Here is a 16,188-nt window from a genome sequence, read left to right on the forward strand (position 1 = left end):
TTTTGGGGGGGTGTGGGAGATTCATAGAAAATTGATAGAGACTGCTAATGGCCCATATGATTTTATGGTTGATATGGTTAGAGAGATGCAAGTTAAATTTAACAAGTATTGGTCTAAGTATAATTTGATCTTATCTTATGCTACAGTTTTGGATCCTCGTTGCAAGTTAGAGTTAGTTGAATATTGTTATTCTAAACTTTATGGGGAGATTAGTGCAAGGGAGATGGTTCAGAATATTAAAAATACTTTGTATGATTTATTTGAGGAGTAAATGAGCAGTTCAACTTCAGCCTCTTCTCCCAAGGTTGGAACTTCTAGTGGCAGTGATGTTGGTAAGAGTGATGCAGATAGTTTTGAAGATTATGAATTATTTTTGAGTAAAAAATGAAAGCCTGATCATGGGAAGTTACAATTAGATGTTTACTTGGAGGAGCAAAATCTTGGGCTGCATATCGATTTGGATATTTTAGTGTATTGGAGAGATGCCTCAGGCCGTTTTCCCGAGTTTGCATCAATGGTTCATGATATTTTGGCCATTTCCATATCAACAGTCCCTTCAGAGTCTGCCTTCAGTATGGATAAAAAGTTGATAAATCCTTGGCGAAACTCACTTTCACCAAAGACAATTCAAGCTATTGCATGTTATGAAGATTGGTTGCGAGCAAAGGGCTTCTCATTAGGTAATTCTTTAAATCTTTACTTGTTCTTCTATTTTTTTCTCTAATATATATTTGAATAAAAACTAATTTTCTATTATTTCATATTTATTTGTTTTTACATTTTTTTAGGACAATCGGGTGTCTTAGGAGCTAACATGGAAGAATCTAGTGAGGATGAAGATGACGAGGAAGAGATGAAAGAGGGATTACATGGTTCGGTCATTTAGATATTCTATTAATAACTCTAACAATTATTCATATTCAATCATTAACAATTGCTAATATTTCAATTTTATGTTTGTAGGTTTTGAGAGTTAGAAGTTGCAAGGATGTTCTTCTACAGTTTTCTATCATAGAAGTGGCTTCAAGAATTATAGTTACATTTACTTTTGAATGCACAAAGATGCATGTTTATTATAATATTAATGGGATAATGTAATTTGTATTTTGTCTAAATATGTAGTTGTCTAAGTTTGTAGTTTTTATTGTTAGGTTGTAATTTTCAGCTGGACAACAATATTTCATACATTTTATTTTCTTTCTATTAGCTTGAAGCTGTGAATTTTTTTTTTTTAATGTTTGTAGATATATCCAAATTCTAAAGTTTGAAACCACCACCAACACTATCTATTTGAAATAGGCTAGTTATATCCTTAACATTAATCAAGATGTTTGTCTCAAAAAGTTGGCACCACAAGCCATGTGTTGAGCCTAATTAACTATTAGAGAAACAAAATAAAGGTAGAAAAATACATCCAATTTTAGAGAGCTCATTAAGTTGTTGGGCCATTCTGGCCCATTTTCAGATTCCAAATAAAGAAAAAATCGGGCCTATTGGGTCGAGCCTGGGACCAGATTTATAAAGTCGGGTCAAGCTTAGACAAAAATTTAAGCCCGACAGTCGGGCCGGGCCGGGCCTGGGCATAGCCATCGGGCTTAATTTCTATTGTAGAGCCCGGCCCGAGCTCGGCCCGGCCCGGGTTTTGATCAACTCTAAACGAGAGTGCTGAGATTGCTCAGAATGCTATTATAAGTAATGCCAAGTCGGAGTCTTAAGCATCACCATCCAAGAGTCGAAAGAAGCTACAAGGAAAGAAACATACAAGAATTCTAAGAAATGGAGGAGGACTTGGTCACAAGTGATTGAAGATCAACGACACTATCATAGGGAGATACAAAAAAGTTTCTAATGAAGAGAATGCTTGCCTCCAAGAGAAATTCTAAAATACCATTAGAAGGATGAACTTGGGGAGAGAAGTGCCTTTTTCTGAAGTGTTGGAATCATCAGTGGGGGTTAACGACAGATATATCACACGCAGTTCAACGGCAAGAATTATTTCCACACTGCTAAATCTTTTTTGAGAAAAGAATTAGTTCTGATGAGGAGTATGATGGAGCTTATGAATGGTGGTCCATCTCACTCATTGGTAAGTTTTTCGGAATGGATTTCTTATTGATTGCATTATGAAAGAGTTGAATACCATATGGAAAGTCTCAAGGGAGTTTAAGATCATTCCCCTCTCTGGAGTATTAGATGGAAAGTCTTGTGGGAATTTAAGATCAAGGAAAATTGAAGTCTCGAGGGAACTTGACTGGGTTATTTCCAATTGACCTTGGGTGCTCGCTAGTTAAGTTTTGGCCTTACAATATTGAAGACCTAATTTCCGAGTATGGGTTGATTCAATCGTATATGCATCATTATGGATACTTCTTCCTAATTTTCTTGTTGAACAATGATATTAAGCAAGGCTTATGAGGGAGGAGGAGACATACCGAGGCATGTGTGCATGTAGATCTCAAGAAGCCTCTTCATCCTAGGGCAGATGTGGCAGCAAAAGGGAAGAAAGCTTGGCAATATCTGAAAATATTCCTATTCTCTATTTTTTATGAGAGAGCATTAGGCACTTAAAGGAATATTACACTCATATCATTGGAGAGGAAGTAGAATGTGTCCGGTGGAATGGGAATACTTTATGGGCCATGGATGCTGGATTCTAAGGTTCCGGTGGAGTAAGAGGTGAGAAAGAAGGAAATAGTTAGAACTGCATTTCCCTATACAGACCCAACATATCCTCTATTGTGGGGACAAAATTGGCAAAAGACAAAGGAGTCTGGCAAATGGGTAAAGGTAGAACCAATTGATATGGCTTAGATTCGTCATCCCTAAAATCTCGCCTAATAACTTTGCCTGCCTACCAGACAATAACACATGTCCAGCAAAATCAATAGCCAATTGAATCTCCAAACAATTAGTATAATTGGTTATTATTTAATGCAATCTCAATATGCCCGAAAAAGAATATTGTAATTGACTAAATCAACAGATAAAAAAAGCGCCCGATCTCAGCATGCCTGAAAAGTAATACTGTAACTACTTCAATCAATGGATAAGAAATGAGCTCAACTACTCGTCTACAAATCATGTGATCCTAACCATGCATATTCACACCCTCTCTTCTATAAATATCATACATAGGCCCCCTAAGTATGACGAGAAAATCCGAATGCCACATTATCATACTTCAATCTCTCTTCATCTCTTCTATTTTTTTTGAAACTTTGCCTGACTTAAACAATGGAGGGTTCTTAGCCAGACATGTTCTAGCAACTCCTAATCATTTTCTGTGATTGTAGATCAACTCCGATGCTGTACGATGATCCTCCAGCCTCGCTCATCAGCTCGTCCACTCGTCAGGTCAAGTTTTTAGCGATAACAACAATCATCATAAGCCAACTTGCTAGAAATGAGGATGGTGGTGTTATTAATAGTGGGGAATCAAGTTTTCAAATTCTCTCAGAGGTGAAGGGTACGATAATGAGCGTTGGTCCACGAATGGACATTGTGGATGATCTCCATGTGGCATGTGGGGACGAATCCCTTGCTACTAAAAATGAAAAGAGGAAGAGATTGCCAAATAGAAATAATGACTGACATAATGAAGGATACCAAGACCCAAGCCCAAAGTACAAGCAGCGGAGGATGTAATCTCACCACCTAGTAGTGGGTTGGACTTACTCACAAAATCCATTTCTGTAAACAGAGCTAATATTCTAGAAAAGAAGGCCATTAAGTTAGAATTCTAAGTCACATACGTCTAATTAGGAGAACAAAGAGGTGTTCTTCATGGGTTGACTCATTGATATGATGAAATTCTTGGCTTTTTGTCTAACCTTTGAGATTGTTCTAGGATTGACTCACAGTCTGTTAGAGTCGGCTTATGAAGATGCATTAGTCAACGACAGTATGCCGGGATCGACTCACTGCAAGCTTGGGGTTGACTCTTGAGGTAGCTTTGGATGAAATCTTCTATACTTATTTATGAGCTTCCAAGAGATATATTCATGGCCTTTTGGAGTTTTGCTTCTTTGATGTGGAGCTTTAGATAGATGATTTTCATTTGAGAGTAGCTGAAGGCTTTCTTTTTTGCTTTCTAAAATTTGTCACTTAAACTTAAAGCAAATATATTGGTCAACCTTTAACTCAACTATTTTGCATCATCAAAAGCAACCTTTTAGGTTCAACAATCTCTCCCTTTTTGATGATGACAAAATTCTTGAGTTTCAAAAAAAAAATTGATCTATACAATGATAACATCTTTTAGAACAAAATATTTTTGCAAAATTTAGATATTAGATATAAGCATGAATAATATCTAAATTTAAGTTTTCAAAATTCATAGAGTAAAAATGATTTTATATGTTCGATACCATTCACTCTTTTTGATTATTTAAAGTTGTTTTTAACACAAAGTTGGCAATAATAGCAATGCTCCCCCTTTTTGGTGTAATAATAGGACTAATTGATTGCAAAGATTTATATTAATCATTCACTTTGTGCTTTGCTTTTTTATTTTTATTCTCTATTTTCTTTTACTCCCCCTATTTATACTTATTAAGCAATCATTGATCATTTTTCTTTCTCCCCCTGTTTGGTATAATAATAGGACTATGCAAAAATATTTTCAAAAAGTTTAAATTGATCATTCCTTTTTTACTTTGCCTTTTGCATTGTTCTTTCTTTCTTCTTTTTTTCTCCCCTTTTTCTTTTCTTTTTTTTTTCTTTCTTTCTCCCCCTTTTTGTTATTATCAATAAGGAGGGTACATGAGGAAGGAAGTATTTCTTATGATAAGCTTTGGAGAATTTAGACTTGTGGAGTACAAAATATATATTCATTAAATTTAGAAGATTATTGCTGATCATAAGTCATTTGAATCCACACATGTAGTATTTGAAATATTCTTGTACATTTTCATACATAAGCAAAGATCATTTTAATTAGTAAGTATGATACATTAAACATATTTCATTTTAACAGAAAATTTGATTAAGTCAAAATAATTTAAATACAACTTAATCACTTGAGCGGTAAATTTCATCCGAGAAAGAGGATTCATTCAAACGAGCAGGCAAGCTCGAGGAAGCATTAGCCCGACGACTCCTAGTTCTACTAGAGAGTCCAATACTAGTGTTAAAATGAAAGGGTCTAGAAGAGGAGGGTTGATTAGATTGTGCAGGAGATCTAGTAGAGGTGGAGGCTCTAAGGAAGAAGATGAGTTCAAAGGTTGCCTAATTAGTTTTCCTACGGCTTGAAGAAGAGGCATTACTCCGGAAGAAACAACAGTTGAAGTTCCATGAATCTCTTCTCCCAATTGTTGGATTCAGACTTAATTTTTTCTTTGAGTTTGCTAGCTTCCAAAGCAAGATCTGAAATCTTCATAATATCTTTATTTGAATCTTGACCCATTTTTTCATAATTAATCTTTTCTTCCAACAAAGTCATCATTTTACTTAGGTTGGTAATAGAGTTCTGAATCAGTGGCAATCTTGCACTCTGCTTTATTAGTAACTGAACTAAGTTAGATGTAGCTGCAGCTTGAGGACCCCTTGAGCTATCTCCGAGTTCATAAATCCTAGCTGCTAGAAGAATTGTTGCTACTTGATCAGAGATAATCTTTAGCTCATCTTTATGCAGCCAAATGTAGACATCCATATTGGTTTCTGCTAGCTGACGGAATATCAAAATCTTGTTCTTCGATAGGAGGTTGCTTCTAAGCTTATCCTCTGACAAAGAAGAGTTCAGTTGTGGCTTCATCTCTATTTTCTTCTTCTTCAGGTTGGGCTTCTTGTTAGTTCTCACCCAATGACCATTTTTCTTATTGTATCCCATGTGATGTAGAGAGGGTTCGATGTATGTGTTAGAAAAGAATAGCTCATTGGTTGTTTCACCAACCAAGTTTATACTTAAATTCTTGAAGATCCCAATGAGCATCAGATTGTATGGTAGTGGAGCTTTTGTTCTTGAGATTATTAGGACTAGAAGGTTGATGGGGATTCTCATAATGATGTGGAACATGATGCACAGCTTCTGCTCTGATATGATTTGAAAACTCCTATATTTTGGATAAAATATCTTGCTGATCATATGATGCAGCAATCTCATTTCTATATTAAGAAAGATTCCTTCAATTTGGCATTTGTATCTACATCTTCTTTCTCTAGAATGCACTGGAGGGTTGTTTTCCTATCTATAAGAGCACCTTGGTTGGGCATCTAAAGGATTTGCTCGAAAATATTATCATTCAACTCAAAGTTGGCATTTCTAATGATAGAGGAGGCGCTTTCCAATCCAAACCTGGGATTTTGGTAGAATTCTCGAATAAGATCTGGATAGATAGGTCCCTTGAGTTTGCTGAACTTTCAACCTTGGTTTCTAATGAGTTCTCCAATTGTAAAACCTTTGTTCTCTAGAAACTGGAAGTCGATATTCCTTCCAGATGCTATCTTCCAAGTGAAAGGGGTATTGTGCTTGGAATCCTTGCAGAGGAGCCTGATATAGGGAGAATGAAAGAACAATTCTGCTGCTCGATCCAAGATTTTTTCTTGTCATCCTGTTCTTTTATTGTTTCTGATCTCTTTCTTCTTTGAGGAAGCATCTTTCTTGGGGTCATAGAGAGATAGGGGGCAAGATGCGAAGGTGAAGAGAGGAGTACAGATTGATTCTAGAGAAGATGGAACAGATTTGCTAGGTAAATCGCAGAGAAGAAGAGGGATTTCAAAATGATGAAGAAGGGAAAATGAAATGTCAGCTTCGATAAAGGAGAGCAGATCTTCTAGGTGTTGACCTGGGAGGTCGACCGCTGCCTCAGAGTCCTCGTTATTTAATGAGAGTCGGCTCCTCAATACCTAGTAGAGCTTTGAGTTAACTCTTGAGTCAACTCAAGGCTCCCTCTTATTTCGAGGGGTCGGCTCCTCAAGACTTCAAGTCGACTCCTCAGATTAAGAGTCGGCTCATACATAAAGGAAATTCAAGATTTTCAATAAGAAGCAATTATGTTAAGATGATAATCAAAAGATTTACAAAAAGAGATTATCAGAAAGAATCACAAACTCCTAATTTATTTTTAATCTTTCAAAAATTGTCTTCGTTAATAGTTTTATAAAGATGTCAGCTAATTGATCATACAAATTCAATTGTTATTATTTTGTATAAGATTCTTGTGACAATCTTCACACTTTATGAGATAGAATATCATGAGTCAATGTTTTGTGTCTCACTTAATACATCCAAGAATTCTTTTAACTATAGTTGACCAGTGATTCTTAAAGATTCTATCATGCCATTATAATGTTTTCAGTCTATGCATTTATCTTGCGCATCTAATTTATAGGAGGGGTATATAGAGATATAGATATATTTTGCATTCTCCAAGCCAAAAGTTATCAGGATTTCTCTTGTGTGCCATCTTTGGCTAATAGAGATTCCATCTCTTGTTTGTGTGAGGAAGAATATAATACCCTATTATGCTCATCTCGAAGTCTCCTTGTATGAGCTTAGTAGAATCTTTGACATGAAACTTCATAAGCAGCACTTCATTAATATTATCAACATGGATTTGCATAGATAATGATCCTCTTTCTCATGAGCAAGGTTTCATTAATATTTCTTCTTGAGAGATTATTGTCTAACAAGAATTTGCTTAATCTTTCATATTAAGCTCTAGGGGCTTCCATTAAACCATACAAAGTCCTGTTTAGTACATGATTAGGATTTATGATTTTCAATTTCCATAATATTCATACAAGCATTTCTGACGATCAAAGGCACACTTTAAATCTCATGTAGCAAGCAAATGCAAGCATTAATCAGATATCTTTTTGTTCTTGCTACAGGTGCAAAAGTTTTCGTCAAAAATAATGCCTTTTTCTTGGTTAAGACTTTTAACGACCAAATTGGCTTTGTTCCATATTATATTTTCATCTCCATTAGTTTTGTTTCTATAAGCCTATTTAGTTCCTAATATAGGTTAGCTCTTGGGTCACTTGCAACTTCTTATATAAGCATTATTTCCTTCAAAATAGAACAACTCTTTTAGCATTTAAACCAATTACGATTTTATTTAGCTTCTTTAATTGATTTGGTTCTATTAGTGAAATAAAAGCTAGATAATTGCACGTATTTTTAATGGATGATCTAGTTCTTATCCCATGCAAAGGATCATAGAGTGCAAGGACACAGAAAGAGCAGAAGTTTATTCATCTAAAGCAACAGAATATGACTGTTACAGAATATGATGCTAAATTTATTGAGCTAGCTAAATGTTCCAAGGTTCGTTGAGGATGAGCTAGATTGAGTACATAAATTGGAGATGGGACTGAAGACTGTAAGTAGAAAATGAGATGTTACCTTATGAATTGACTACCTATGCTGTTGTGGTAAATAAAGTTGTAATAATTGAAAGAGAAGTTAATGAAGAACAGGCAGAAAGCAAAAAAATCAAAAGAAGAGAAATATATCAAATGAATTTTAGGGATAGAGCAATAGAAACACCGAAAGTTCAAACAAGAGATCAACGAGTGACAACCCTGAGCAGATGAATAGCAATAGATGTTCCAGATGTGGTGGGAATTATGCTATAAATGATTGTCATTGGAACACCTGTGCAAGCTTTGGTTGTCGATAGAAGGGTCATAAAATAGCTGAATGTCCACAAAGGAAGGAGAATCAACTTGCCCAGACAATTAAACAAAATAAGGGGGGAAGTCGGCAACCTCAGACCCAAGGAAGGGTCTATGCTCACATAGCAAGATGCTCAGACCTCTAATGCATTAGCAACAGGTATTAATCTAGTTCTAGTATTTATTCGTATTTATTGTTTAGCCATGCACGCTATTTTTTGTTAGAAGACTTATTATGTTGCTAGAAAAGATTAACTGGCTCCATAATATTTTTTGATTAATTGTCAAAAAAAAGAATATAAACTTTTAAATTTTAGAAGCGTTCACAAGGATTAAGATATAGCCATGTATGTACTAATAAGTAGGTAATTTTAGAAAAATCTAGACATGACACGGGCATGTTGTGGTTTAAATCAGAGCTGTGCAGTGAAAGCATGTTGAATTGAATTATTTGACACTGGTCAAATAAGATGACTTTGATTTGAAAAGTGTTATGACTTAATTTGGAACTTCAAACTATAGGTACATGGACGTTTTTTTTTAAAGGGGAGAGAATGTGATACCTAGTATTTGGAACTGATTCATTTGAATGGTCAAGAGTAATTGGCCCAAAGGAGTTGGCCAATAAAAAAAATTGGCACGTGCTGTGCACATGCGTGGGAAGAAGAAGACTCCTAATTCCTCTCTGAGTTGGTCTAACGAAATACAACTCTAGGTATGATTTTGATCGTGATCGAGCTGTATTTAGAGCTTCTCCCCCATCCCTCTTCCACTTCACTAGAGAACCCAGCTATCGTCAGATTCCTCTTCAATTTCTTCCACAACCATCGACCTGTCAACGCCGTTGCTTGGGCCAACCGTCGCCAGAAAATAGGTAAGGATCCGACCTCCCTTAAGCTACTCTTTCTCTACTTCTTCCGAAATCGTGAGAGCCCCGATTAGGCTGGTGATCGCAGAATTTCTAGTGGAAAGGGCAATGCCCTCTTTTTCCTGTTTTGGTGGATCGTTTGATTTTTCTCTTGATTCCAACTTGTTTCGCTATTGGCGCTTGTTGTTGGAGTTCCCCTCTAGCTTCCTACGGTGGCTTATGGCCTTATCCAGTGTTTCGGCTGCCGGGACGCCTCGGTTCCGCAATTTAAGAGGGGCTGAAACCCCTTTGATTTGATGTCGTCGGTCGTCGCCACCTTTTGCCGTCAGCTGCCATCGGTCGCCGCCCATAGTGGGCCATCGTGAGTCCCTTGACTCGAGGCACCACCACAGCCATCCTCTCCCTCTCTCTTCTTTCCTTGGCTAGAGAAAAACCTTGTTCTCTCTTCCTCTCTTCTTTCTCTCTCTTCCCCACTTTCTTTCTCTTATTTCTCTTTCTACAAAGTTTCTCTCTTTTGATTTATGGCTAGACATGCTGATTAATCTAGGTTGACCCATGCTATTGATAACCAAATCCAGATTCCTGATTAAATCCAGACAAAGATTCTCTCTCTTCTCCATACTTCCTCTCTCTATAATATTTCTCTCTTTATCTGAACTTTCTCTCTCTACTCTCTCTCTAGAGATGATAAACTAGTAAGATACTTTCCTTTGTGATTTTGGGTCAACCTCAGTGAAGGGTCCTAATCTAGAGTCGTCGAGCGGCATGTCAACCCCACCTTGGCCCTACCGAACATTATTAGATTTGATCGCTCCGATCTTTATTGAACCATCTGTGCTCTAGTTCGAGCATGATTCGATGAATTTCACTTTGATCGAATCGATCGAGGTGACAAGCACTCCCACTTACTCAACCATATAAGGGTGTTGGAATTTAGAATGCTTATTTTTAAAATAGTTATGATGAAATTCTAATGAAAAGTATAACTTTAGAATATTAAGCTCTGAAAAAAAATTTCAGAATTAATTGGATCTATTAGTTGGATTGCATTCGCAAGGTAAGTATTGTAGCTCTTTTTCTAGATCTATCGATAACTTATAAATATTTTCTTAATCAAATTATTCTTGATTTATGAAGTTGATGCATAGTATTTTATTATTATATGTGCCTCTTTCTAGATTATTGTATGATTCTTAATTGAAGTATGGTTTCGTTATAGGTTATGTTTGACTGATTTCGATGTCGTTATGTATCTTATGATTTGAAATACCGAATATAAGAAAACGAGTTTTTGCTTCGAAATGGATTTGAACTCGTAGCTAGGCTATGTATTGATATCCTGCAAGTGGAAGTTATTCGGTAGTATATCGACACTCTGCCAGTGGGCGTTATACGTTGATATATCGACATCCTGAGTTATTCGCTGGTATATCGACACCTTGTTAGTGGGAGTTATACGTTGGCATATCGATATCCTGCTAGTAGGGATTGTACATTGGCATATCAACATTCTGTTAGTTGGGGTTATACATTGGCACTTTGATAAGCTCATATTCTCGCCCAGCCGCAGGGTATAGATGTAGTCATAGTTTATGGCTGTCGAGATGAACTTGATAATTTGAAAGATAATTGATTAATGAAATAAGATTTAAAATTTTGAAGTGACTGGATAGCATATTGATTTAGCTTTGAATCGATATATTTTGCATGCTTAATTTTAATATATTATCATTTTATTGCTAGATTTATCTAGCTTAAGTATTTATTGCTTACTGAGTTGTTTAACTCATTATATATATATTTTTTTTAGAGATTTAGAGAACTAGCCTATTGGGGTTTTCAATATAAGAAAGCGACTAAAAGAACTGTGGCACAAGTCATCTTAGATTAGAGTTTATTTAAATTATGTATTACCTTAGACTAATATTAGAATTGTGAGAAATTGAAAGTTCTGTTAGTTAATGAAATAAAGATTGCATATTATTAGTTGAATTATTTCCACTGATTGATTTTGATATCATGATGAGATGTCTTGTATACTCATGGGAAGATTTTTCTACGAGTGTGCAACGGTTGCCGTGACCCCCGGCTCGCAATCTTGGGCCGGGGGCGTGACATGAGAGAGTTTGCAATGGGGTTAAATGGAGCTATCTCTTTGAAGTGCTTCAACAACATTTCGGCTGTGTTTGTGATCCCACCTTCTTTATTCTTAATAATGGCACCCTAACCAACTGGTTCTCCTCTAATATTAGTCTTAGACAGGGATGTCTCCTCTCACCATTCCCGTCTATTCTCTATTTTGACATGCTATGTAGATCCTTTAGCGAAGTTGTTGCCAATGGTAACCTCAAAACCTTCCAACTACGTAGACATGGACCTTAAATTTCACATTCACTATTTGTTGATGATCTCCTTCTAGTTGCCGAGGCTACCAAAAAGTTGGAGGATAGCATGAGGACTGACTGCGAGCAGTCGGGTCAAACGGTCAATATGGATAAATCTCACATTATATTCAGCCTCAAGCTTTGTTCTAAAATGTGTAGTCTCATTTTCACTAAACTATAGATCAAAATTGAAGTCAGTTCATGGCCTTACTTGGGTATCTTCATGGCTTGGAAATGACTATGAGCATCCAATTTCAATCCTCCTCTGGCTAAGCTCAATGGTAGACTTGATGTTTTGAAATGGAAACATCTCCTAAGTTGACCCTTATCCACTCTGTTCTTGCTTTTTCCTCACTCTACTTGATGGCTAATTATGTTGCTTCGGTGTCTATCCTCAACAAAATGAAGAGATTATTTACAGCCTTCTTTTTGGGGCATGAGAATGGAGGAAAGAATTACATCTGATTTCCTGGGAAGCAATCTACCAACCTAAAACATATGGTGGGCTTGGATTCCAAGATTGCAGAACTAGATGCGTTGTTTTTCTAGCAAAAGCTGCCTCCAATATTGTTCTCAAGAAGGGATCCCTATGGTCCAAGCAAGTCTTTTCAAAGTATAATTTCCGATGTACATGGGAGAACTACCATTATGGCAAGAGGGTGCCTGGCAAATGGAAATTAAGCCATTTATGATGCGGCTTGGGTTGTGTGCATTATGAGTCTTAGCGTCAGCTGAGTAATATGAATGACACTAATCTTCTTGATAATCATTGGCTTAGTAATATCCCTGTTAACAGAAGACCATTTTCCATGAATATGATGCCCTCACTATAGATTTATGCATTTTTTTTTAATCATTGATTAGAGCTCTTAGATTAATGATCTATTGCTTGAATTATTCCCACCCAAGATTACCATCAAATTTATGCCATTTGCTAGACCAAGCTAGAATTGCCTCCAGGATAGTGGAAGATTGTCCACGTTGCTGAATTTTGATTCTTTGTGCTCCTCACCATCTTGCTTCTCGGTTGGGGTAGGCCTAACCATACTCGGGCCATCATAGCTAATGGTAGAGGGCTCCTTTTTGTCCGCTAGAAATAATATATTTTTTTTTTTGCTCCAATAAAAAATTCATAGAAGTCTCGTGTGAATTCATTCAAAAACAGCCATAAAGTAACAAGTCAAAAAGAATCTTTCAACATATGAATTGTAATTCTTTGCAAACTATAGACTTGAACATTAGAATGGCAAAAGAATTCTACAAGGTATTATTGAACTCAACATCACCAAAGCTATGACACTTCGGTATCTGCAACTCCAATAGATCTTACCCTCAACCTCCCTTCTAGTTAAATGGATACCCCTCCTCATGGGATGGGGATGATCAATTTCGATGGTTCCTTTAAGAAAGGTCTTATAGATGCTGATTTCATTATTAGGGACCAAGGTTTGTTGTCTCGGTACTGACTCCATACCGATGCCATACTAAGATAGTATCAGTATAGGACAATATTTTTTTGGAGTACCAAGTATCGGTATACTATTCGTACTGAATATCGGTATGTTGTCTGTATCGAGTATCGATACCAAATTAATACGATATAATATACTTCGTACCATTCGATTTTTCCAGCTCCTTCGATTGTAAAACTGAGTTACCGAGGCTTGGGAAGGCCTCCCAGTTGCTTCCTTCATCAAGAGATGTACTAGAGTTGTCCCAAAAAGCGGGTCTAGTACTATCATCAATAGATTGAGGTTGACTTTCATGGGCTCTTCTTACTCCCTCCTTAAAGACATTCATCTAGTTGCGACCAAACCGGCCTCGCTTCAAGCGGTGCATACATTTAGAGAAGCGAATGCCCCAAGTGATTGGTTAACCGGGAGGTACTCCACTAGTGTCTACATGGATGCATGCGATCTTCCTTTTGAACTTGCTCTATTGATCCAATATGATGCCCTGAGCTATCTTTATGTTCACGTTGAGCTATAGTTCCCAAACGCTCTCATATTCCACTTAGAAAATTCATGTGGCAACTTTTCTGAGAGTAAACTTTGAATTTATTTATTATTGTTTCCATGTGATTTTGTAGTATGAAGTTTATTTATCTCATTCTTACTTCTAAGGTGAGTATTAAGCAATTCGATCATAATGCCACAAGCCTGAGCAATCTGATTACTATGAATTTGTGTTTTATGGACATTAATCATAAAAAAAGGCAACTTAGTTTACGAGGCTCCTGCCATTGTTGAATCTAGAGAGGTCATTTTGTCTTTTCAAAAGAAGCGTACAAAAAGAGATGCTGGGTACTGCTAAAAGATGCATAGAGGTTGTTTCCATGTTTCTCATTCAAGCACTTAGACTAGCCGACTCAAGAAGCCCGTAATCAAATTTTCTCCTATGTTAAGTTATTCATTTTGTGACACAGGTACAGCTCTTTAAAACTGTTACCTTCATGATAACCTACATTACTTGCTTTATGATCTTGATGTGAAGCATCATCCACGTACCCTATCTCATAGAAAAATCTATGGTTAAATTCAACTATATTTTTTAAAAATGCATTGTAATGCATGTATGAATTACACTAGATTGCTTGCAGATCTATCGTATATAGGTCTAGCATGAAATGCTAGGCTAAGTTTAGTTATGCATTATTTTCAAAACATCCATTTGAGCTTAGAAATAATCATGATCCCAAATATTTTGTGCAGATTATTTGGCATTCTAATACCCATGTATGCATATGCGTGTGAGTGTGTGTGTGTGTGTGTGTGTGTGTGTGTGTGTGTGTGTGAGAGAGAGAGAGAGAGAGAGAGAGAGTATGTTGGTTATCATAGCGTATAAAAATTAATACTGTTTTTTCTCATATCATTGGGATTGCAACATTTTCTTGGGCAATTTCATCCTTTTCATACGAACTATTATTTTCAGGTAAAATTATACATTACCAAGTTGGTATGCTATCCATATAAATTTTTTGGAATGAAATGTTTATATATTGATCTATGGCATACAGAACATGGGTCAGTATGGATGAGAAATAACAAAAACAGCATTTGGGATAGTTAATGGATCTCATAGGGAATCAATCCAGCATCAGAGGTTATCACCTTAGCTTGGAACTTAATAATTTTTTCAGTAAGCACATGGCTGTCTACTCTTGATGGCATACCTACTAGAATTTATGCATGTTGTTGATAAGCTTTCTGCATGTCATGGTGTTCTCTTGATGCTGCTCTTTGATAACTGGTGCCTCTTTCATGCAACCATCTTCCGAATGATAAAATTTTTGGAGACTTGAAAAGGTTCACTTTATAATTGCATTTACATGTCGAAATTCTATGTACATTCCTTCTGCTTTATTTTTAAGAATCGTGAATTCTGCTATTTTGTTATCTGATCATTTTTCATGTCCATAGATCTCGCCATGTGAATTCACTAATTCGTTACTGTTTTTATTTTTTAGGTGCTAAAGTCAGCATTCTGGCTGATGAATTTCTGCAAATATATGGATGTCTTAGAGGATTTAGCAGACTAGTGCCTACCATCCTCTCTTATTGCTATGCTCCAAACTTGAAGAACTCCAATGTCGTTATTCACCGAACTTCCAAAAGCATTACAAGTCTATGTTTGATCAATCTAAGAATTCAGGATTTGGACTGGAGAAGCTGTAACTACAAAAATTCAACAATAATGGAATTTGAATGGTATATCATGATGCAATTATGATGTTTATAAGGTCAAAGTTGTAGCAATTCTTCTAAGTTGCTTCAAGGTACAATGGATCTTGGCCTACCTTATGTTGCCTGAGCGATCCATCCAACTAAATAGAGCTTCTTCTTTTAATATATAAGTGTCATGCCCCCGACCCGAGATCACAAACTGGGGGTTGTATCAACCACTGCATACTTCTAGGGAACCATCTCCACAAGTATGCAAGGTATCTCAACCTGATATCATAAACATGCAGCGAAACAATTTAAATAATAATATGCAAACTTTATTTCAATAATTAACTCAAAATTTAAATATCTCACAATTCTAACATTATTCTAAAGTAATGCATCAATTTAAATAAATTCTAATATAAGATAATCTGTGCCAAAGTTCTGCTAGTCGCTCTCTCATATTGAACCTCGGTCAGGCTAGTTCTTTGAATCTATAAAAATAAAAAATCGTATAATGAGCTAGACAACACAGTAAGCAATAATCACTTTAGCTAAATAAATCAGATAATCAAATTGATAATAATTTGCAGAAAATAAACATATATGCATTACTATCATGTGTATCAAATCTTTCAAAAAACTAAATTTTTGT

The sequence above is a fragment of the Phoenix dactylifera genome, chromosome 13, assembly GCF_051530095.1.
Source record: "Phoenix dactylifera cultivar Ajwa chromosome 13, Ajwa_hap1_PhDact_Kaust_v1.1, whole genome shotgun sequence".
Taxonomy (NCBI): Eukaryota; Viridiplantae; Streptophyta; class Magnoliopsida; order Arecales; family Arecaceae; genus Phoenix; species Phoenix dactylifera.